Below are 24,551 nucleotides of genomic sequence, written 5' to 3'. Positions count from 1 at the left end.
CAGACATGCTTTGTATGTGACGGTGAAAGTCTCCATGATAATACCTGAGATGATGGATATCTCAAATAACAAGATCATGCCACCAATTTGGTTTCTGCTTTTTTTTAATAGCATAAATTGTGTGAAACCCAATTTGTTCCAGAGTTGTGTGTGTAACTAAGTGAAATTGCTGAAAGTCAAACATATCACAGAAAATTTAAGGTAGCTACTGGGGAGAGGAGATTTCTGAGCATAAGAGAAGCTACTTGCTAGGACATGTTTCTAAAGGATTCATATAATTTTCATAAGCTAGGGTGGACACTTGCACATCACCAAAAAAGGAGGACGTGTATGATCAAGAAAGAGGGCATTGATTTGCCCAAAATTGCCTATGCTAATTTATATTTGTAAATACACAATTAAAGATGTATTTAATAATTTAATAAGTCAGTCAGTCAGTCAGAAACCTTTATTGGCATACTGAGTACAGTAAAACAGACAAATACAATAACATACAACTAAAATGTTCACTGGGTAACGGGTAGGAAGGGCCAGCCAAGAGCATATTTAGGGCTCTTCATTCTGCGAGACCGTGCTACGACGTCTCTGCATGATGGCATATACGTATCTGGCAGTTGACAGGGTAAGTTCCTTAATATTGCCACTTAGAAGATGCTGCATTTTCCTCATATCATCCCATCCGGAATGGGAGGAGAGAAAAGCGCACAGATGGGACAGGCGTATATCCTTGTACAGAATACAGTAAAATAGCATGTGCTGCAGGGATTCAACCACTCCCTGACCACACGGGCAAAGTCTCAGTTCTATTGGTAAACCCTTGTACCTGCCCTGCACTATGTTCGAGGGTACTATATTGCATCTGGCAAGGGTAAAAGCCCATCGTTCTTGTGGCTGTTCTAAGTGATAGAGATAGCTCGGTCTACAGCCATAGCTGAGGGGCAACTGAAAGTGGAGTGGAGAGCAGACTCTTTGGGCAGCGCTGTGCAGAGATTGCCCCTCTATATCCAAAACCCTTTTTTTGATTGTTGGAAACACCCTGGAGGGGGGTATTGAGCCCAGTAAGTCTGGTGACAGCCCCAGGGTCTTGATTTTCTTAAGAAATAGGGCAAGGCCTTTTGGGAACAGACTATCTGCCAAGAGCGCTTGGAATAAGATGTCCTTGGGTGAAAAGAAACAGATTTTAATCCAATATTTCAAGAATCTGAGCCAGGCCTGAGTCTCGATCTTGTGCTGGCCACCTTCAAGGCATAGAGCAGCATAAGGCACACAGTGGGGAAGACCAAAGATTTTATACAGAAATGTGGATTGGACTCTTTCCACAGAACTGTGTAATGCAGACATCCAGATGGGCACACCATATAGAAGCTGTGTAACTGATTTGGCATCGAAAATCTGCAGCGCAGCAGGGATGTAAGAGTGGCCCCACGTATGGTGGAAACGTAAAATAGCCTGTGCCGAGAGCTTAGCAGACTTAATCGCTGCCCGTTGGTGAGTTGTCCAGGAGTGTCGATAATGAAAAAAGACACCCAGGTACTTAAACTCTCTAACCCTCTGAATATGGTTGCCATTGAAAGGCCACGAGAAGGATTTCCAAGCTTTGCCAAAAGCTATAATTTTAGATTTCTCAAAGTTTAACTGGAGATTATTGCGTATCAGATAGTCATAGCAACCGATAACTAACCGCTTTAGGCCAACCCTTGTGCGGGAGAGGATAACCATGTCGTCCGCATATAATAGAACTGGAATCTGTATATGGCCCAATTTGGGGCTATGACCATTGATATTATGTAGGAGTGGGGCGAGGTCATTAATAAATAGATTGAACAGAGTTGGTGCCAGAACGCAGCCTTGCTTCACTCCTCTGTTGGAAAAGATCTGATTGGAAAGGGCCCCTAGTATCGACGTTTTTATGCGACATGTAGAGCCCTCATGGAGTTTTTGGATTAAGAAGAGGAGCCTCCTATCAATACCCAGCCTGGCGAGCTTTAGCCATAGGATATCTCTATCGATGGAATCAAAGGCCCCTTTTAGATCTAGGAAGGCTGCATACAAGCGAGTATTGCGCTGAGAGGTATATTTAGAAATCAGATGGGATAAAATCAGGCAGTGGTCTAATGTAGACTTTCCTGCCTTAAAACCCGCTTGTTCAGGTCCCAGAATATCTTGATCTAATAGCCAGTCTTGTAATTTGTAGAGTAGATAACTGGCGTACATCTTCCCAGTGATAGCGAGAAGGCTAATTGGTCTGTAATTTGCAGGGGATTTCTTATCACCCTTCTTATAAATGGGAATCACTATGGCTTGAGTCCAAGACCTAGGCATAATACCAGATCGATTAACGGTAGTAAATAAAGTAGCAAGCACAGGCGCCCACCAGTCGGGGTAGGCCTTAAGCAGTTCCGGAGGAAGGGCATCGGGACCCGGAGCCTTACCAGATCTAAGGTGTCCTATAAGTTTTGTTATTTCACTAGTTGTGACTGGGGCCCATTCCGGAATATCGCTAGGTGGGAGCGAGTCGGTTGGCAGTGTGGGCTTGCAGCTGTCGAAAAGAATGGCCAAGAAATGCTGTTCCCAAGTCCCAGCTGGTATATAGGGGAGGTCCTGTGAGTTCTTATTAAAAATAAAAGAACCTGAAACCACCTCCCAGAATTTTTTGTTGCTACCTGAGTTGATAGCCTGAGCTAAATGAGACCAGCGGTCCATTATAGAGCGATGGTGTAGCTTCTTAATGGCTATTCTGAGGTGGTTTTCCAACTCGAAATATTGAAAAGGGAGCTTGGAGGCCCTTGAGGATCTGTAGTTATTGTAGATCCTTCTCATGTCATGCTTCAGGGCAAGACATTCCTTGTCTAACCTAGGACATATGGCCGGAGCCTGTCTTTTCTGAGGTTGTTGAGGAAGTTGGCCAAGGCTAGCTAAGATGGTGTCTAATAGATTCTCAAATCCTTTGATGTGATCGACGGGCTTTGATGAAGATAACCAATTGAGGGAGCCTTGCGGTGACATCTCTGGATTAATTACTTTTTCAAAGAGATGTTTTGCTCTATGGTTCCATTTGATTCTAGGTAGGATCAATGGGCACTCCTCAAGGGCAATGTTGGTCAGAGCAGTAGAGTCTGCATTGAGAGCAAGGCTACAACATAAGGGGAGATGGTCACTAGCTAAGGGCTCACCCACCCTGAATTCAGCCACGCATGGTAAAAGGGAAACGGGGATCAAGATATAATCTATTGTGCTGGATCCCCGGGGGGAGATGTATGTGAACTCACCCTCGCTGTCGGACTCTGTAAGGCCATTTAGCCAGATTAAACCTCTAAGTAGACAGAGTTTTGCCAAATGAATTCCCGCGTCGTTAATTTGGTGGTCTTTAGACTGCCTCTCAGCAACATATAGATGTAAGGGGGAAGCATCACTAAATGTATCCAGGACACGGTTGAATACGACCTCGCCCTGGAATAATTTAATAAAAAGATTCTTGTCTTCAACCTAGATGTTGTAAGCATGAAGGGGTTCAGTCTGGACACTCTAAGTATGTTTGCAATACCCAGTTAAATAACATTTGAATAGATCTGTGTTTATAGTCTTCCCTATTCATCACAACAGCACAACAGTCAATGGCAAGAGACATAATTTATGAAATCTTATAGACTTCATTCTTGTATTTGTTGTCTTTGCTCCCCCAAATCAGTGATATGGGTGCTCTGTTTTCCTTTGGCCCATCACAACTTTGCCCATAGAAAAAACACACACATTGTAGTCAGGGCAAGGAATGAAGTCATCTTTATATATTTTACTGGATGATTCCCACTACATGGAAACATTGGTTGGCTGGCATGCTATTGGTTAATTATATTGGCCTAAGTGCAGTGGTATAAATTGCAGGGGGTGAATTGCCCCTAGTTAGTTAAATGGTTGCTTGCATCTTGTTGCATGCCAGTCACATGAGTTGGTTTGTGGCCAGGACTTTGACTAGCGGTATTGTGTACTTACTGCCCATGTAACACATCACTAAGATTCTAGCTGTTACATTTAGGTACTTCGTCCCCCGAATCTTCTAGGTGGAAAAGTAATATTTGTTGCTTGAAGAAAAGAAAAGAGACCTTGTTGGTGATGAATTACAAAGATTTTAAGCCTTTCCTGCCTGGCGACTCAGCATTTGACCTGGGATCCTGCCGTGTGGAATTAGCAGCTGAGCAGTCAGGTGTGAAAATAATCCCATCACAAATAAATCAGGCTTATTATGCCTCTGAGCTGGGAGAGAAGGTGGTAGGGTAAGAAGAGAAGCTTTCATGTAAGATTTACACCTCCCCTCCCCGATGAAACATTCTTCACATTTTCCTCACGTTTTCTAAGGGTGCACTAGAAGACTCTGGGGAGGTCTCATAATGAACAAATTTCAACACATTGGGAGCAACCAGACTCGAGGGAGAATCAATGGCAAATCTGTGATAATAACAATTATTTTTTAACTCCTGAGAATTCTAGATGAACTCAATGCACTGATTATTATGAAAGTAGCTTTCTGTTCTTAGTGTCAAAAAGCAACTCTTAAAATGCCAGCCGTCTAGGGAGGAGAGATAAACTATTCTTACAAAAAATTGCTTTCTAAGCTGCCTCAGAATCCAAGAGGTTTGCATGAATCTCAAAATATAGACCTGTAGCTCTGAGCTATGCATTATGTATATGTTCAGTGGTTATAGGGGAGCCATAATTACAAAATACGGTAGTGAATTTTACCAAGCTCAGGCTTGGAAATGAATTTCATTTGGAAATCCAGTCTGAAATTAGAGGCAAGCTTCACAAGCCCTGAAATTCTTCTCCGACTTGGATTAAAACTTGACCTGGAGAGGAGTTCCAGGATTTTTCCCTTCCTGTGTCTGCATAATTTCCTATTCCCCAAAGCTGTCTCTTGTGCCTTCCTGAAAGTGCTCCCTCTTCCTGTACTCCACCTTACATTGGTGGCAGAAGTGGGAGAAAGAAGGGGCCCTTTGGGAAAAAAAAATCCTTTCTGTCCATTTAACTCATCACACTTGACAAGAAGGCAGATCATTGAACTTGTAGTCAGGAGCTATGGGACATGTAGTTCTCCCATGGGTTTCTTGCAATTGTAGAAACCCTTGAGATAAGTACCTTTCCCAAGGTTTTCTCTGTGTTGGCACACTATTATCCAGTGCAGGATGGCAACACTGGTGGTGAAGGAAGAAATATAGGAAAAACCAAAGCATGCTGATTATATAGCACCCCATAGCACTTAAAGCACCCTTTAAATGGTTTATAGTTTGATTATGCAAGCTACACATTGCCGCCCAGCGAGCTGGGTACTCATTTTACTGACCTCGGAAGGATGGAAGGCTGAGTAGACCTTGAGCTGGCTACCTGGGATTGCACCCCAGGTTGTGAGCCCAGTTTTGGCTGCCATACAGCAGTTTTTTAACCGCTGTGCCACAAGGCGATTGTATAGGGGACTGATGTGGCTCATGGTAGATCCTGGAGTAGAAAATTGGCCTTTGGATCTTCCAGGATTTCCACCCCTGGACTAAGAGAAAGAGTAACTGGATCAGGTCATGCACTGACTTTCATGGGTCAGTAGAGAAAAGAACTTCCATGTCCCAATTTACTTTCAGTGAAGAGTTAGATGAGGAGGTGAGGAGCAGCATTGGAGGCAATATGGCTGTGTATAACAGTTGTTGAGGAACATGAGTCAAAGGTGTGATTGTACTCAGGTTTCTCTATTATATTATATTATATTACATTACATTTCTCTATGGGGTGAGATATTCTAAAAAGAATATATATTTTGGGTGGGATATTCTTAAAAAAATTATTCTAGAAATTATTTTATATACCTTGCCATCCAACAAAACAGATGCCTTAATCTACTCCAAGCCCATTCTCAGCAACTAGGAAATGAAGAGTAATAAAATTGCCATGAATAATTAGCACAGGCTTAATTATTCTTTAATGAGGCTCTAGGTTGTATAAATAATTGAACGACGTGCTCAGTTTCAAGGTCCATAATTAATAAGTGAGTAGGAAAACTGAAAACATTAGGTTGGGAAGGAGAGAAACGATATCGTTGATGTTTGCATTAAGAAAGCATGACTGTCGTGTCATTATAAACAGCTAATTGTATCTCAGCCAGCTAAGCCTCAGTTCATAAAGGTAAACGATAAAACTGAGCACTCATCTTCAATTTATTCCCCACCCATTCCAAATTTTATTATTTATTAATACCACATTTTTTTCCTGTTATTTTCATTTTCTGGATGCTGATTGTAATAAGGCTGAGCTTAGGCAAAGTCCGAGTTTAGGCAAAGGCTAAATGCATTTAAGAGCAACATATGTTTCATGCTGTTGTGTGTTAAGCATGATCTTGCACTTGCAATATGGGGTGGAGTTTAGACACAGCAGACCCTTGCCCTACACTGTGGCAAAGAAATAATGTGTACATCAGAGCCCATAGTATTCCATACGAGCCTGCCTGTCCTCTAAGATCAAGATGCCATCCCTGAAAGAGGTGAGGGGGATGCCATGTCGAAATAGGGCCTTCTCAGCTGTTGCCCCCCAACTTTGGAATGCCCTCCCTATAGAGATCCGCCTGGCTCCAACACTTTTGGCTTTTCGGCGCCAGGCAAAGATCTTTCTGTTTAGACAGCATTTTAATTAAATAGTATCCTTTAGCTGGCCATATGAGCAGCAGGATTTATTAATATTAATGTTTTGATGATTGTTTTTAATATAGGATATTATTATAATATTTATTTATTTATTTATTTATTTATTTATTTATTTTATTTCTATCCCGCCTATCTGATCATATTAGACCACTCTAGGCGGCTTACAGTAAAAACAACAATGTAATTTTAAAACTTTACAGCAGAAACTTAAATAAAAAATAATAATAATAAAGAACAGAATAAGAAAAAAGATCGTCAAGGGTTTTCTGTTGGGAAGGCCCGCCTATACATCAATGTTTTTAGTTGTTTCTTAAAAATGCCCAGTGAGGGAGCCGCGCGAATCTCAGGGGGCAAGTTGTTCCAAAGGCGAGGAGCCACCGCCGAGAAGGCCCGGATTCTGGTCTTTTCCTTTCGGGCCTCTCTCGGCGTTAGGCTCCTCAGCCTTATCTCCTGGCTCGCGCAAGTGACACGGGTAGATCTAGATGGGAGAAGGCGTTCCGCCAAGTATCGAGGTCCTAAACCGTTTAGGGCTTTGTAAGTAAGCGTTAACACTTTGAAATCAATGCGGAATCGGATTGGCAGCCAATGCAATGCGGCCAGAGTGGGGGAGATATGTTGGTATCTTCTCAGCCCACTGAGTAGTCTGGCCGCCGCATTCTGCACCACCTGTAGTTTCCGCAGCAATCTCAAAGGTAGCCCCACATAGAGCGCATTACAGTGGTCTAATCTCGAGACTACAAGCGCATGCACCAGAGTGGTGAGAGACCCCACATCAAGGTAGGGCCGCAGCTGGGCTATCCGCCTGAGATGGAAAAAAGCGGAACGGACCACGGACGCCACCTGGGTCTCCATGGTGAGCGCCGGGTCAAGATGGACACCCAAGCTACGGACCCCATCCCTGGCGGGCAGGGTCACCCCCCCAAAAATGAGGGAGTTTCCCATGTCCCCAGGTGTGGGGGCACCCACCCTCAGTACCTCTGTCTTGTCCGGGTTCAGCCTCAGCCCGTTCTCCTGCATCCATTCCTGTACAGCCTCCAGGCAACGCTGAAGGGACAGAACGGCATCTCCTGCAGTTGGAAAAAAGGAGATGTAGAGCTGTGTGTCATCCGCATATTGATGGCACTGCGCTCCACACCTCCTGATGACCCCTCCCAGCGGCCTCATGTAGATATTAAACAGCATTGGGGAGATGATCGACCCCTGTGGGACCCCACAATTAAGGCACCACGGGGCCGAAACATTCTCCCCAAGCTGTACTCTCTGGGGACAGTCCTCCAAGAAGGAACGGAGCCAAGCAAAGGCCCGGCCACCTATCCCCAACTCGGCGAGCCTCCCCAGGAGGATACCATGGTCAATGGTATCAAAGGCCGCTGAGATATCGAGGAGTACCAACAGAGACACTTTGCCCCTGTCGGCCTCCCTCAATAAGTCATCACACAGGGCGACCAATGCCGTTTCTGTCCCATGACGCGGCCTGAAGCCCGACTGGAATGGATCCAGGGCATCTGTTTCATCCAGGAACGCCTGGAGCTGATCGGCCACCACCCTCTCGACTACCTTGCTTAAGAAAGAAACATTGGCGACGGGCCTATAGTTGCCAATTTCGTCCGCCGCCAAACTGGGTTTCTTTCTTATGGGCCTAATGAGTGTTTCCTTGAGGGCAGAGGGAAATCTACCCTCAAGGAAAGACCCATTAATTATTACAGTAGCCCATTCCGTTGTTGAGGGCCTGGCTGCCTTGATTAGCCAGGCCGGGCAGGGGTCCAAAGAGGAGGTGGTGGCACGACAGCGATCAAGCGTCCTGGCCACAGTGTCGGGCAATACAGGCTGAAAAGAGTCAAAAGACACCGGGCAAGACAGAGCGCTGGACATCCCAACTTGACTCACTGTATTCAAAAAAGGAGCGAGATTGCCTATTTCTAATGGTTTACATGTTTTTAAAGTTTTAATATTGTTGTACGCTGCGCAAAGACCACTGGTAATGGCCCAGCTAAAAATCTTGTAAATAAATAAATAAACAAACTAGGGCTCAGAGGACTGAAGCCCAGAGCTTTCAGATTATCCAATAGCCCTGCCACTCTGATCTCCCTGTTCCCTTTGAGATATGCTGCAATTTTGCTTTGTTTACTCATTTATAATAAAAATAATAATGTGCTATCCAGTCAGTTCTGACGTATTTCCAAAGTCTCCTAGCTAGAGAGTACAGTGGTGCCTTGGTTAACGAGGATAATCCGTTCCAGCGAAATCGCTGTAGAGCAAAATCCTCGTTAAGCGAAATGAAAAATCCCACTGAAACGCATTGAAAACCCATTCAATGCGTTCCAATGGGCTGAAAACTCACTGTCCAGCGAAGATCCTCCATAGGGGCGGCCATTTTCGGTGCCTGTAAAGTGAGGAATCTGTCTAAAAACACAGTGGGGAGCCATTTTACACATCGGGTGGCCATTTTGAAGCCGCCAATCAGCTGTTTTAAAAACATCATCTAGCGAAAAATCGGTTCCCAAAGCAGAGAGCCGATCATCGGGAAGCAAATTTTGCCTATTAAAACATTGTTTTGCGATCGCAAAAGCGATCACAAAACAGACATCATATAGCGGTTTCATCGTTTAATGAGGCAATCGTTAAGCGAGGCACCACTGTACTCAGAAGTGGTTTACCATTCACCTTTCTCTGGGGGCTTCCTGGGACTGTGCAAGTCACCCAAGGCCACACAGGTTGGCTCTACTCACAGGAGGCACAGTGGGGAATGAAACTCCTACCTCTGGCTCCAAAGGAAGTTACTTAAACCACTGACATATCCAGCCTATCCTTTATCTATATGCAGCTGCTGGAAGAAAGCATGTGGAGATCTGAGATTCATTGTCATCAGTATGCAGATGAAGACACACAGCTCTGTCTTGCCTTCTCTTCATTTGCACGTGACTGCTACCTGTTGTTAATAATAGACTGTACAAGGTCCAATAAACTAAAACTGCATCCAGATAAGATGGAGATTCTGCTGTTGAGAGGATCATTGTACTGGTTAGTTAGAGGGATACTGTATTTACCTGGCTTCAGGAGGGTCACTCTCCCTCTCAAGAATCGAGGTCACAGCTTGGGGATACTCTTGGCCCCAGCTGTGTTTATGGAGGTGCAAATATCTGCTCTGGCTGAAAGAGCTTTTTATCAACATCAGTTGATCACCCAGCTGCAGCCCTACTGGATAAGAAATGCCTAACAACAGTGGTTCAGCGACTCAGAGAATGATCACTAATAACACTAATGGGGCAGAAGAGAAGGGGAAATAATAAATAAATATGTCATAGGATTTGAGAGTTATAAAAACAATTTAAAAAACATGAGACATTTAAAACAATTTAAAATCAAGGAGCACAAAATTAAAACACGCCAGTGTTAAAAACATTAAAACCATTGCACTAAAACATATGCAGGCAATGATCCTGACTCTCTGAAGGCTCTAATGAATAAGTACATCTTGACTTAGCACTGCAATGATGCCAATGTCAGTGCCAGTCAAGCCTCCAAAGGAAGGCCATTCCACAGCTGGGATTCTATGGCAGAAAATAGCCTCTTCATGTCTCCCCATAATGAACTGTTCTCAGCTATGGGACATGGAAGAGGGGCTCCCCAGCAGATCTTAGTGATTGGGCAGGTTTATATGTATAGGTAGAAGCACTCCTTTGTATATCCAGGTCCTGAAGATTTCTAAGTCATTGTCAACAAGGAAGCCTATTGGCAGCTGGTGAAAATCCTTCATAACTGGTCCCATGTGGGTTTTCACAGCAGCAGCAGAGAGAAATGAATTTCCCCAAAACAACATATTGTTCCAAGCTAGTCTTCCTGTACTGAAAAACATTTGAAGGCAATTTGTTCTAGAATGGGGCAATTAAGAGCCACTAGCATTCCAAAAGAGGTGCTTTTGTTGAAACAGAGCCTGCATACTTGATCTCTCTTGTGGGGAGGGGCCCTGGCTATGGAGATTGCTCTGATGAGCGTTTGCACTTCCGAATTTACCCCAATGATCAGGGCTGTGAAACGCATGATCTTCCAGATATTGCTGGGCGACCACTCCCATTGGACTAGGCCTTTTGGGAATCCCAGTCCAACAATATCAGGATTCACATTCACATTCTCCACCCTCTGTACAAGTTGGGCCTAAAGCAATGACACCTGCCCTTCCCATCCCAGTCTGCAATTATGTTCAGGAAGAGATCAGGCTTGACCTAGAGAGTTACAGTAACTTGATCTTTCCCTTCCCATTTCCCCCCCTAAAAATTGACATTGCTCAAAGTTTTGAAATACCAAAAGTTGACATTCAGAAGTAGAAATGTGATCTTGAAAGGCAGCTGCATCCTTTTGTTTCAGATTTGCTGGCAGTCTCTTCATCATTTGGCTTTTGTTCTTTTTGAAATGACAAAGGCCGCAAAAGCTTCAAATTCCATTTCTTTTTTTAAAAAAGGAATGATAAAATTCCATTACTCTGTGACAGTTGTGAGTGTGTTATGTGCTGTCAAGTTGTGAGTTATAGCAACCATAATAAAGTTTTAAAAGTAAGTAACATATTTTAGAAATTGTTCTAAGATCCTAAATCCAATCCAATGAGTTTCCATGGTTGAGTGGGGATTTGAACTCAAGTCCATCATTCTATCTACTTTACTACACTGGGTACCCCATGTTAGTTACCAGACAGTATTAAAACTAGGTCTTTGCACTGTTTTCAGACTAAGCCTAAGTTACAAACTCAATTGGTCTGATTCAGATCACTGTGTGTGTGATTTAGAAAGAAGGAGAATGTGAGATTCAGTTCCAGGACGAAGTGAAATGAATCTACAAATCATTTTGGGCTTGAAGAACAAATGGAAGCAAATGGGACACACATTCTTTTAGTCTTCTTTTTAAAAGAAAAAGCAAACTTTAAAGTTGTTAGTACTCAAATCCCTGAAGCCGGCTGTCTGAAACTTGGCAGGTCTACTGCTTTCTGGTGTAAAGCATATCATGTTCTAGTTATTTTCAAAGAAGGACATTTAAAGAGATTTTCATAAGCATTTTGACAGGAATGTTTGTATGCTGTACTCTTATCAATCCTAATTCCCCTTCCCTCCACTCTGAAACAATGGAAGATAATGGAAAAGCAAAGAACAGCTCAGCAGATAAAGCAAGGTAATATTTCTCCAGCATTATAATAAGTAATGACAATGCGTAACTTTCTAAGCAGTGTAACTGACACATATTACTTTAAAAAGTATTGTTTTTAAGTTATTTTGACTGTGTTTCCCCCCCAATTTTATGCCATTCTCTTATCAATCCTACATGGCAAGGGAATTAATTGGGTTTTGTTTTGTCTTCTATTTTTGTAATTTCAAGGTGCACAATCAGAATTGGCCACTAGGAGGAACCAGAGAGTTGTTACCCTGCATTACCTGACGTACTGTTTCAACATGGCAACATATTATTAATAATCCAGAATAAAATGAGTAAATTGTTTGGGAACCAAAAAACAGAAACAATAAGAATGAACTGGCTTTGTCAAAATAATGAGGGAACTTTACTTTCTAAGGTTCCAAAGTAAGTTCCAAACACGCCTTTAAATCAAATTCTCTTCTTGGTAGAGCTACATTACAATTGAAAGTCTTGTTTCAACACATGAGTAGTGACTGGGGTTATACCTCTTAACATGGCACTTCTGTTTTCATCTCCCTCCAGATGTTTGTGCATACAACGTGGAGGATATGGGCAGGCAGTATGTACATAGGTTCCAGTAGGGTGGCATCAGCTTATATGGAGAACTACATTTGTACATTTCCTCTGTAAGTACAGATGCTAGAAAGGGGGTGTTTGTCATCATAAATATCCATGACACCATACTGGAGCTCAGTGATGTGGCCTCAATTATGTATCGAGATCATGTGCATTCTGTGCACCCAAAACACATTTACCTCCTGATCTATGTCTCTTTCTTCCAATCAGCACTACTCTAGATCTTCCCCTCTTAAGTTCATGCACACACGGACACACACACATGCGTAGATGAGTTTGTAGAAACTTTGCAGAGGTGCTTGACCTATGATAACAGTAACTTTTTAATAACAACAACCCTTTGTTGAACCTTGGAGCACCATGAGCAGGCATTGATGGCTTGGTTTGTTTCCAAAGCATGCTAGTTGGAGATGTTCACTGATAATATTTCAATTAATTCCACCCTTCCTCTCTAAGAATGCTAATGTGAAAACAACCTTGGCGGAATTCTCACCTGCAGAGAAGAATGCTCCTTCAGATGTTGAGGGAAAACAGAAGCTTCCATTGGGGGGGAAGATGCTTGAGCACATTGTTGTTTAGTCGAGTCCGACTCTTCGTGACCCCATGGACCAGAGCATGCCAGGCCCTCCTGTCTTCCACTGCCTTCCAGAGTTTGGTCAGATTTATGTTGGTCACTTCGATGACACTGTCCAACCATCTCATCCTCTGTCGTCCCCTTCTCCTCCTGCCTTCACACTTTCCCAACATCAGCGTCTTTCCCAGGAATCTTCTCATGAGATAGCCAGAGTATTGGAGCCTCAGCTTTAGGATCTGTCCTTCCAGTGAGCACTCAGGCTTGATTTCCTTTAGAATGGATAGGTTTGTTCTCCTTGCAGTCCAGGGGACTCTCAAGAGTCTCCTCCAGCACCACAATTCAAAGGCATCAATTTTTCGGTGGTCAGCTTTCTTTATGGTCCAGCTCTCACTTCCATACATCACTACAGGGAAAACCATAGCTTTGACTATGCGCACTATTGTTGGCAAGGTGATGTCTCTGCTTTTTAAGATGCTGTCGAGGTTTGCCATCGTGTTCCTCCCAAGAAGCAGGCGTCTTTTAATTTCGTAGCTGCTGTCACCATCTGCAGTGATCATGGAGCCCAAGAAAGTGAAATCTGTCACTGCCTCCATATCTTCCCCTTCTATTTGCCAGGAGGTGATGGGACCAGTGGCCATGATCTTAGTTTTTTTGATGTTGAGTTTCAGGCCGTTTTTTGCACTCTCCTCTTTCACCCTCATTACAAGGTTCTTTAGTTCCTCCTCACTTTCTGCCATCAGAGTGGTATCATCTGCATATTGGAGGTTGTTGATATTTCTTCCGGCAATCTTAATTCTGGCTTGGGATTCCTCCAGTCCGGCATAATGTATTCTGCATATAAATTAAATAAGCAGGGGGACAAGATACAGCCTTGTCGTACTCCTTTCCCAATTTTGAACCACTCAGTTGTTCCATGACCAGTTCTAACTGTTGTTTCCTGTCCCAAATATAGGTTTCTCAGGAGGTACAGTAGATAAGGTGGTCAGGCACGCCCATTTCTTTTAGGACTTGCCATAGTTTGCTGTGGTCCACACAGTCAAAGGCTTTTGCATAGTCAGTGAAGCAGAAGTAGATTTTCTGGAACTCTCTGGCTTTCTCCATAATCTAGAGCATATTAGCAATTTGGTTCCTAGTTCCTCTGCCCCTTCGAAATCCAGCTAGTACTTCTGGGAGTTCTCAGTCCACATACTGCTGAAGCCTACCTTGGAGGATTTTGAGCATAACCTTGCTAGCGTGTGAAATGAGTGCAATTGTACGGTAGTTGGAGCATTCTTTGGCACTGCCCTTCTTTGGGATTGGGATGTAGACTGATCTTTTCCAGTCCTCTGGCCACTGTTGGGTTTTCCAAACTTGCTGGCATATTGAATGTAGCACTTTAACAGTGTCATCTTTTAAGATTTTAAATAGTTCCACTGGGATGCCATCACCTCCACTGGCCTTGTTGTTAGCCAAACTTTCTAAGGCCCACTTGACTTCACTCTCCAGGATGTCTGGCTCTAGGTCAGCAACCACATTATCTGGGTTGTCCAGGATATCCAAATCTTTCTGGTATAGTTCCTCTGTGTATTCTTGCCACCTCTTCTTGATGTCTTCTGCTTTTGTGAGGTCGCTACCATTTTTGTCCTTTATCATGTTCATCTTTGCACAAAATGTTCCTTTAATATCTCCGATTGTCCTGAACAGATCTCTGTTTTTTCCTTTTCTATTATTTCCCTCTGTTTCTTTGCATTGTTCATTTAAGAAGGCCCTCTTGTCTCTCCTTGTTATTCTTTGGAAGCCTGCATTCAATTTCCTGTAACTTTTGCTTCCCTTCCCTTCTCTGCTATTTGTAAGGCCTCGTTGGACAGCCACTTTGCTTTCTTGTGTTTCCTTTTCTTTGGGATGGTTTTTGTTGCTGCCTCCTGTACAATGTTACGAGCCTCTATCCAAAGTTCTTCAGGCATTCTGTCCACCAAATCTAGTTCCTTAAATCTGTTCTTCACTTCCACTGTGTATTCATAAGGGATTTGGTTTAGATTATATCTGACTAGCCCAGTGCTTTTTCCTACTCTCTTCAGTTTAAGCTTGAATTTTGCTATGAAAAGCTGATGATCAGAGCCACAATCAGCTCCAGGTTTTTGCTGACTGTATAGAGCTTGTCCATCTTTGGCTTCAGAGAATATAGTAAATCTGATTACGGTATTGCCCATCTGGTGATTTCCATGTGTAGAGTCACCTCTTGTGTTGTTGGAAAAGAGTGTTTGTGATGACCAGCTTGTTCTCTTGACAAAACTGTATTAGTCTTTGCCCTGCTTCGTTCTGAACTCTAAGGCCAAACTTTCCTGTTGTTCCTTTTATCTCTTGACTCCCTACTTTAGCATTCCAATACCCTAGAATGAGAAGAACATCTTTCTTTGGTGTCATTTTTAGAAGTTGTTGTAAGTCTTCATAGAATTGGTCAATTTCAGTCTCCTCAGCACTGGTGATTGGTGCATAAACTTGGATTATTGTGATGTTGAAAGGTCTGCCTTGGATCTGTATTGACATCATTCTGTCATTTTTGAGATTATATCCCATTACAGTTTTTCCCACTCTTTTGTTGACTATGAGGACTACTCCATTCCTTCTACGGGCTTCTTGCCCACAATAGCATATATGATACTCATCTGAATTGAATTCTCCCATTCCTGTCCATTTTAGTTCACTGATGCCCAGGACGTCAATGTTTATTCTTGCCATCTCCTCTTTGACCACATCCAGCTTACCAAGGTTCATAGATCTTACATTCCACGTTCCTATGCAGTATTTTTCTTTGCAGCATCAACTTTCCTTTCACTTCCAGGCGCGTCTGCAGCTGAGCATCCTTTCGGCTTTGGCCCAACCACTTCATTAGCTCTGGAGCTACTTGTACTTGTTCTCTGTCCTACCTCAGTAGCATGTTGGACGCCTTCTGACCTGAGGAGCTCATCTTCCAACATCATATCTTTTAGCCTTTTGTTTCTGTTCATGGAGTTTTCTTGGCAAAGATACTGGAGTGGCTTGCCAGTCCCTGCTCCAGGTGGATCACGTTTCATCAGAACTCTCTACTATGACCCGTCTGTCTTGGGTGTCCCTGCATGGCATAGCCCATAGCTTCTCTGAATCACTCAAGCCCCTTTGCCATGACAAGGCAGCAGTCCGCGAAAGGGCCAAATATAGCAGCTATAGGTAAAGGTTCCCCTTGACATTTAGTTCAATTGTTTCCGACTCTAGGGGATAGTGCTCATCCCCGTCTTCCAATCCTTGGAACCAGTGTTTGTCCGTAGACAGTTTCCATGGTCATGTGGCTAGCATGACTAGACACGGAACGCCGTTACCTTCCTTCCATGGTGGTACCTATTTATCTACTTGCATTTACATGCTTTTGAACTGCTATGTTGGCAGGAGCTGGGACAAGCAATGGGAGTTCACTCCGCCACATGGATTCGATCTTACGACTGCTGGTCTTCTGACATTCCAGCGCAGAGGCTTCGGCGGTTTAACCCACAGTGCCACCACGTTCCTTATATAGCAGCCATAGTGAGAGGGAAATAGAATTTTTTAAAAGCCTGTTATCCCCTAGAAAGAGTTATTTTCTCCATCTGTCAGCAAGAGTAGAATTTACTGTCCTACAAAAAGAGTAACAAAAAAAGTTAAGCGTTCCCCTGGAATAGGGCCGAACAGACTGAATGCAAATGAAGCTTTTCTCTGAAAGAAACTGTCTCTTCCCATTTGGTAAACGCAGGTGCTCCGTCTTAATGGCTTTCCTTGGCAGCTGCAGAGAGAAACTGGAGTGGAGCTGTATGGGAACGAGAAAATGGCATTATTTGCTCAAGCTCTCTTCCCTCCCCATATTTCACTTTAAATAACAGAGCCATTGAAACTTAAGGTGCAAGTAAAATAAATTGCAGCAGAACTTGGCTGCATGAGTATTTGTGGCCTAGGAGAAAAAAGTCTTTCGATGTTTACTATGAGCAATAGTTTCAGCATGGAAAAAATATATATGGGGAATATATGTAGGTGTAGCCCACTCATGATGAGACTGAACTACTATATATTCAGGAAATTTGCATTAGCTAGGGCAGTAGCTCAGCCTGATCAGCAGTTTTTAATTTTTTTTATTTTATGTAATTTTATTTCACACTTCTCCCTTGAACTGCAGAGGTCTGAGAAGCACAATTTTGGTTGTACAGAGATTTTTTTTTTTCAATGAATGAATGGAAAACTATTCAATAAATAAATATTCAGTAAATAGTATGCTGCTATTCATCTCCAGGAAGTGGCCTAAGAAAGGTAGGTCTCTATTGTTGTTGGTGTAGTGGCTCTCGGTCCAATGACAGTGGGCAGCTGGCCCATGTTCCTGGCATGGCAGCTCCAAGTGACGGTCGGGGAAAGTGTTGGGCCATGCCAGGAGGCTGACACAGGTCAAGGAAGGTCTCTGTGCCTGTTAATAACTGTTTATGCTTCGTAGTTATATTTTGGGGGGCATAATGGTTATTTACAGATTTTGAACTACCTGGGAGTCTGGCACCCCTAACCCCAGCATTGTTGAAGGGAGAAGTGTATTTTATTTTATTTTATTGATTACTGAACTGTAATCAATTACTTGGGCTTCTTTTCTAAATGATTTACCACCACAACCAAGAGGCTTACCCAATGGCTGGAATCCTGTTGTGTAAGTTACATCTGCAGAAAGATCAGGACATGACCGTTGGGGCAATATGATGCAATTGAAGCATCTTTTTTATTATTTCTCATGGCTTGTCTGACCCATGCTTACTTTTTTTTATGATGTGGGAGCCAAGGAATGAAAGGAGATGATTATCAAAAATCTCTTCCTCCAGATCACTCTATAGGCAAAGAGAAGGTTGTGTTTTTTTTGGGGGGGTGGTGTAATTAAAGACTATCTCCTTCTGTCTCACAGTTTCCAGTTGATGAAACAGATTACTTACAAGTCAGACAAGAAGTGGAAAAGAAGTTGTTTTTAATTACTGAAAATCCTCGTTGCCGATGCTGTCATCATCCTTCCACAGGCTTAACTTACACAACAGGATTTGATAAGAAAATCAAATATTGTTTGATGTACATATTTATAGCGGCTAGGTTACTCTGGGCCCAAAAATGGAAAGGTGAAGACATACCTACAATGGAGGAGTTCCTGAAGAAGGTGTTGGAGATTACAGAACTAGATATACTCTCAGAAGCACTACGAGAACAACCAAGGGACTATGAAAAACAAAGTTGGAACTTAATATATGTCTGGGCCCAGAGACAGACCAAAGGATAGGGCTAATTGATTGATGTTTTTTTTTCTCCTTCAATGCTCTCTGGAAACTTGGGAAATTTGGGATTCAATGAGGTCTGAATCTCTGTCATCAAAGGGGGAGGGGGGATTTTTTCTTTTTCATTTTTTTCATATTTTCTTATTTCTTTCTCTTTTTTCTCTTTTATCTTATATTGCACATTTGTTTGTAGCTGATAGATTTATATGTTCAAATTAAATAAAAATGATATTTTTAAAAAAACTTACACGACAGGATTTCAGCCAATAAAGGAAAAACTCTAATTCAAAGCAGTTCACGCTACAATACATTACATTAGACAGTGTCCTGTTCAGAGTGATATGCACAGAACAGAAGTAGGGAGGACACCAGTTACTTGTTAGAGAGCTTTAGATATGGGCTTAGGATCCCGGCAGAAGGAGAGTGCAAAGCCTTTCTTGCGCAGAACCTTCGATCAGCGTGGGGGATGGAAAGTATTGTCTAAAGTAAGATTGACAAGGAAGTGGGGGAGGGCAGAGTTCTCAGCCCCTTCCCAATGCCACCTCTTGAAAACCTGAGGGTTTCTCCATTAGGCATTGTGCCTAAAAAGGCCCAGGGTGAGTTTTGGTTAATTCACCACTTGTCCTTTCTGGAGGGAGTGTCAGTCAATGACACCACACACACACCCAGAACTATGTACTGTAAGATACACTTCCTTTGATGAGGCAGTACGTATGGCAGACATGGAACACCATTACCTTCCCACCATAGTAGTACCTATTTATCTACTTGCATTTTTACATGCTTTCGAACTGCTAGGTTGGCAGGAGCTGGGACAAGCGATGGGAGCTCACTCCGTTAGGTGGATTTGAACTGCTGATCTTTCGACCTTGCAGCCCAGGAGCTTTGCAGTTTAACCCACAGCGCCACCACGTCCCTATCATATTACCCCTCCATTAAAGATCCCAGTGGCCAAATGGGTGTATAAGAGCAAAAGGTGGTCTGTTAGTTATCTTGCTCAGCCACAATATTCATTCACTGTTCCATGGCCACTCAGCGCCAAGAGCTCAGTCATCAATATTTTGGACTTCTTGGGTCATCTCCTTAAGGTCCATCTCCACAAATCTGGGAATCCCCCCAATCTTTCTGATGTCTCTTGGGTACAGGCAAGGCCATTTGAGGTTCATCAGGACTTGTAGTTCAAAAACTGGGATTGTTGTCAGTGTATAGGACAGAAGTGAGGCTTAATGAGCTTGGTGGAGCCCACTTCCTGGTTAATGTGTTAAGCTTCAATCTTGTTTACATATTGTGGTTTAGTCTCAAGAAGCAAAACAGCCTAGATACGTCTGAATCATCCGAGAGACTCAGGCTGTGATTCTTTACTCACTTAACTGGGAATAAACCCCATTGCATAATCCCATTGCATTTAATGGGACAGATCTAGTGTAGACATGTAGAAGTTTGCATTGTTACTATTGCAAAAGAAGAGAATAAACCCATGGTTATGAAACAGTATTGGTTCATTTTATTACATTTATTTAATGAAATACAATGCCCATCACATAATCATCATCATCATAATAACAACCATCATCATATTTTTTCCCAGCATCTTTCCATCTTTCGGTTTTTATTTGCAAATTCATCTCACGTCTACTAATCTTCCACAGTCTTGAATTGTGTTAATGAGTTTTTCAAATATTGTTTCTGACCTCTCCTAATATCTGCTCTTAGGTCACTAAATTAGAGGAAAGTGCTATGGCAGAGGCACTAATGAAACTAGGAGGTTCATTAGCAGACTTAATGCCAAAGTCACAGCTATTTCAAATGTGCAAATATCAGTACATGTCACATGGAGGAGAGGGGGCATGTGTAGATTAAGGGGTTAATTGCTTGAACACGTCTTCAGAAGCAGTTGAAGTAACAATTAAAAATTATTCTGTCAGAGTTGACTGTGGGGGTGGGATATCAGGCGGGGAATCACTTTGAGCTACTGTCACATTGTGCTTGGGACATATCCTACCTGTTCTAAAAGTGAGATGTCAGTCAAAAGTTGGGACATGTTTTCAAGTTGGTGTGTGTACGTCAGTACTAGGTTGGCCATCATAAAGATGTTCCTTATGGGAGAAAAGAAAGGGGTTAGATGTTAAGCCTTGATGGATGATGCTGATAGTGAGGTTCATACTGAGAAGGATGATAACGGTGGTTGAGAGGGTGGTGGCCGACCAGCTTCAGGCGCACCTGGATGAAACAGATGCCCTGGATCCATTTCAGTCGGGCTTCAGGCCGCGCCATGGTACAGAAACGGCATTGGTCGCCCTGTGCAATGACCTATTGAGGGAGGCCGACAGGGGAAAAGTGTCCCTGCTGGTCCTCCTCGACATCTCAGCGGCCTTTGATACCATTGACCACGGTATCCTCCTGGGGAGGCTCTCTGAGTTGGGAATTGGTGGCCTGGCACTGGCCTGGCTCCGTTCCTTCTTGGGGGACCGCCCCCAGAGAGTACAGCTTGGGGAGAATGTCTCGGCCCCGTGGAGTCTCAACTGTGGGGTTCCACAGGGGTCGATTATCTCCCCAATGCTGTTTAACATCTATATGAGGCCGCTGGGTGGGGTCATCAGGGGATGTGGAGCTCGGTGTCATCAGTATGCTGATGATACTCAGCTGTACATCTCCTTTCCACCTACCACAGGAGATGCCGTCCTGTCCCTTCAGCGCTGCCTGGGGACCGTACTGCAATGGATGCAGGAACGGTCTGAGGCTGAACCCGGACAAGATGGAGGTAGTGAGGGTGGGCGCCCCCGCAGTCGGGTGTTTGGGAAACTCCCTCACTTTTGGGGGGGTGACCCTCCCCGCCAAGGATGGGGTTCGCAGCTTGGGGATCCATCTGGACCCAGCGCTCACCATGGAATCCCAGGTGGCGTCGGTTGTCCGAACCGCCTTTTACCATCTTAGGCGGATAGCTCAGCTGCGGCCCTATCTCGAGGTGGGGGCGCTCACTACGTTGGTGCATGCACTCATAATCTCAAGATTAGACCACTGTAATGTGCTCTACGTGGGGCTACCTTTGAGGCTGCTGCGGAAACTACAGGTGGTGCAGAATGCGGCGGCCAGACTCCTCAGTGGTGTGAAAAGATACCAACACATTTCGCCCACTCTGGCCGCATTGCATTGGCTGCCCATCCGTTTCCACATCGACTTCAAAGTGTTGACGCTTACTTATAAAGCCCTAAACGGCTTAGGGCCTCGATACTTGGCGGAACGCCTACTTCCACCAAGTTCTACCCGTGTCACTCGCGCGAGTCAGGAGGTGAGGCTGAGGAGCCTAACGCCGAGGGAGGCCCGGAAAGAAAAGACAAGAAATAGGGCCTTCTCGGCGGTGGCTCCTCACCTCTGGAATAACCTTCCCCCTGACATTCGCGCGGCTCCCTCACTGGGTACTTTTAAAAAACAACTAAAAACTTTGATGTACCGGCAGGCCTTCCCGTTTATCAACTCCTGATCCCCCTTCCTTCTACTTCCTCAGTTCTGTCCCATCTTGTCGTAACCTTTCCTTTGTATAATTATTTTAACTGTATTGTTGTTGTTTTATTGTTGTAAGCCGCCTAGAGTAATCTTAATTGATTAGATAGGCGGGATATAAATAAAATAAATAAAATAAAATAAATAAATGATGTCAGTGTCCTTCTTATCATCATTCTCCCTAACAGCAAAGTCAGGAGACCAGTGCCACCACCTGACCTACGTATCTTGACTAGACATGGGGATGAATATAAAAACGAATCAGGATACAGTATTTGTTAAATATCCCTGATTTGCCAGATATTTGTTGCTTCATATTCTTGGGGTCTAGAGACACCAAGGAATACGAAGCAGTGAATATAACCCTTTTATATTTGTCACTTTATTCCTTATCTGCTTATGCCCCCCACAGATCAGCTGTTCCTTGGGGGCATAAGCAGAGAGGGGGTTTCCCTTGAGGTGCTTGCCACCCAGATATAACAGAAAAGCAAAGATGAGGAAAATGATTACTTTGGACTACCGTCTCCGTATGACTACATCCAGCATGTTGGCTGGGCATTATAGTCCAATAAAGTATTTCTAGGTCTGAGGATGAGAAGCTTCTAGAGAAGAGGGGTAGTTAATCAATATATTTTCAACCCCACTCACGCCTTATATACAAGCATTTACAGAAAAGTCCCAGGTGAAACTTGGCAAACATGGTGCCCTCAACTGCATTAATTCCTTGAAGATTTCATTTTGAGTGCTTGGTGCAGAACCTCTGATAATAAACAACTGCATTTCCAGTGCACTGTGAAAATATTGAATTAATGGATTATGCACTACAGCCCACTTTAAGTAACTATATTTTAATGTACTTTATGTAAGTTTGCATAAATTGGCTGCTGATGTACTCTCCCCTGTATAGGACAGCATATTTTATGATATAGAGAATGAACATCTTAGCAGTTGTGCAATATAATTCATTGTGAGAACATCCCCTGCCGAGGACAAAAGTCGTACATTTATTCACATTAAAGCACAGCACACTGGAGTGTGACTAGTCCGAGAGGTTTAAAAATGATGTTTGAAATTTCCTTTGCTTCTTAGAATGCCACATTATGGATCTCAGCAGGCTTATATGCTAAGTCAACCTTTTCTTCATTTGAAATAGATAAACAAGAGTTTCACACAGTTTGCTTTTCTGCTTTGAGGAGAGGACTCGTATCTCCTAACACTATTTGGAGGAATGATGCCTTCAAATCTCTTTGGAATTCTTCTTCTTCTACTACAGCTGTGGTCACAATATTGCATCATTTTAAAAAGGCTTTAATTTTAATTTGAATTGCAAATAAAGACATTAATTTAAATCTGAGTGACAACAAATTGCTTAAAATCTGCCCTGTTGGCTGGAGTTTTCATAGAGTTTTAAGTCCAAAAAAGTAATTATTCCTTTCCCTGAATTCTTACCTCACAATATAGGTATCTGCAATATAAATGTTCATGTAAAATCCTTTAACATGTTATGGCTGGTCGCCAGAAATGTATATTTTTTGTTTAATATCTGCTATGGTTTTAATATGTAGTCAGTTCAATTACCAGTTTTATTTTTTAGATGTAACTTTTCTTCTATTTTCTTCTCTCTTCTCTTATTGATAGGTCTTCTACAATTCTTCCAGCAAAACTGAAGATAATGACTTTAAAAAAAATTAAGGACAAGTAAATCCTTCTTGGGCTCCATGATCACTGCAGGTGGTGACAGAAGCCACGAAATTAAAAGATACCTGCATCCTGGGAGGAAAGTGATGACAAATCTAGATAGCATCTTAGAAAGCAGAGACATCACCTTGGTTTTGAAGTATGGTGCTGGAGGAGACTCTTGAGAGTCCCGTGGACTGTAAAGAGAACAAACTTATCGACTGTGAAAGAAATCAACTCTGAGTGCTGACTGGAAGGACAGATCCTGAAGCTGAGGCTCCAATACTTTGGCCATCTAATGAGAAGACTCCCTGGAAAAGACCCTGATGTTGGGAAAGTGTGAAGGCAAGAGGAGAAGGCCACAACAGAGGATGAGATGGTTGGACAGTGTCATCAAAGTTACCAACATGAATTTGACCCAATTCTGGGAGGCAGTGGAAGACAGGAGGGCCTGGTGTGCTCTGGTCCATGGGGTCATGAAGAGTCGGACACAACTTAACGACTAAACAACAACAAAAATGTACATAACTAAAAAGGCATATTTTGGGGGAAATCACAAGAACAATCTTTCTTCAGTGAGGGAAAAAGTGTAAAGAGGCACATAAAGTATTGAGAAAAATGCATATATTTGGAAAAGGGGATAACAAAACAGGCATGAATTTCCATTCAACAAGGACAAGCATCTCAACATATAGTAAAGAATTTGAGCGAGGCAAAAATGCACATTAAGACTCAGTGTTACACTTCTACTGAGTCCCATTGCTTGTGTTGGAATTGGTGATTTTCCTCTTTTCCTGAGGACCTCCTGTACACCCTAAAAACGTGCTTCAGAGGGCTGGGCATGCCTCTGTAGTAGGGTTTTAGTGCTACAAAGGGTTTTAGGGGAACAGGAAGAAAGCCATGGTTTTAGTGATGTTGAATTTAAACATATACCACTGCGTTTTGGACATTAGTTGAAAATGGCTTGCCCCTATAGGTGCAGTATGAATTTCTGTCTGGAAGTCATTAAATCATGTGCGTCTACATATATAAAGGGCACCTTGAAGTAAGAATAAAAATGAATAGTTTTCTCAGATCTATATATTG

The 24,551-nt window shown here is 43.0% G+C and overlaps 1 long non-coding RNA gene across 1 annotated transcript in view; it reads left to right on the top strand.

The window, feature by feature from the left end:
* LOC140707695 (uncharacterized) overlaps positions 1 to 23,463 on the top strand; it is a 61,290-nt gene extending 37,827 nt beyond the window's left edge. Inside the window, exon 2 of the long non-coding RNA XR_012087879.2 lies at positions 23,427 to 23,463. This is a non-coding gene — a long non-coding RNA (uncharacterized LOC140707695). The remainder of the gene's footprint in view (positions 1 to 23,426) is intronic.
* The last annotated feature ends 1,088 nt before the right edge of the window (positions 23,464 to 24,551 follow it).

The sequence above is a fragment of the Pogona vitticeps genome, chromosome 5 (assembly GCF_051106095.1).
Source record: "Pogona vitticeps strain Pit_001003342236 chromosome 5, PviZW2.1, whole genome shotgun sequence".
NCBI lineage: Eukaryota > Metazoa > Chordata > Lepidosauria > Squamata > Agamidae > Pogona > Pogona vitticeps.
Note: the sequence above shows the minus strand (reverse complement) of the source record. Positions and strands in the feature narration are given on the sequence as shown.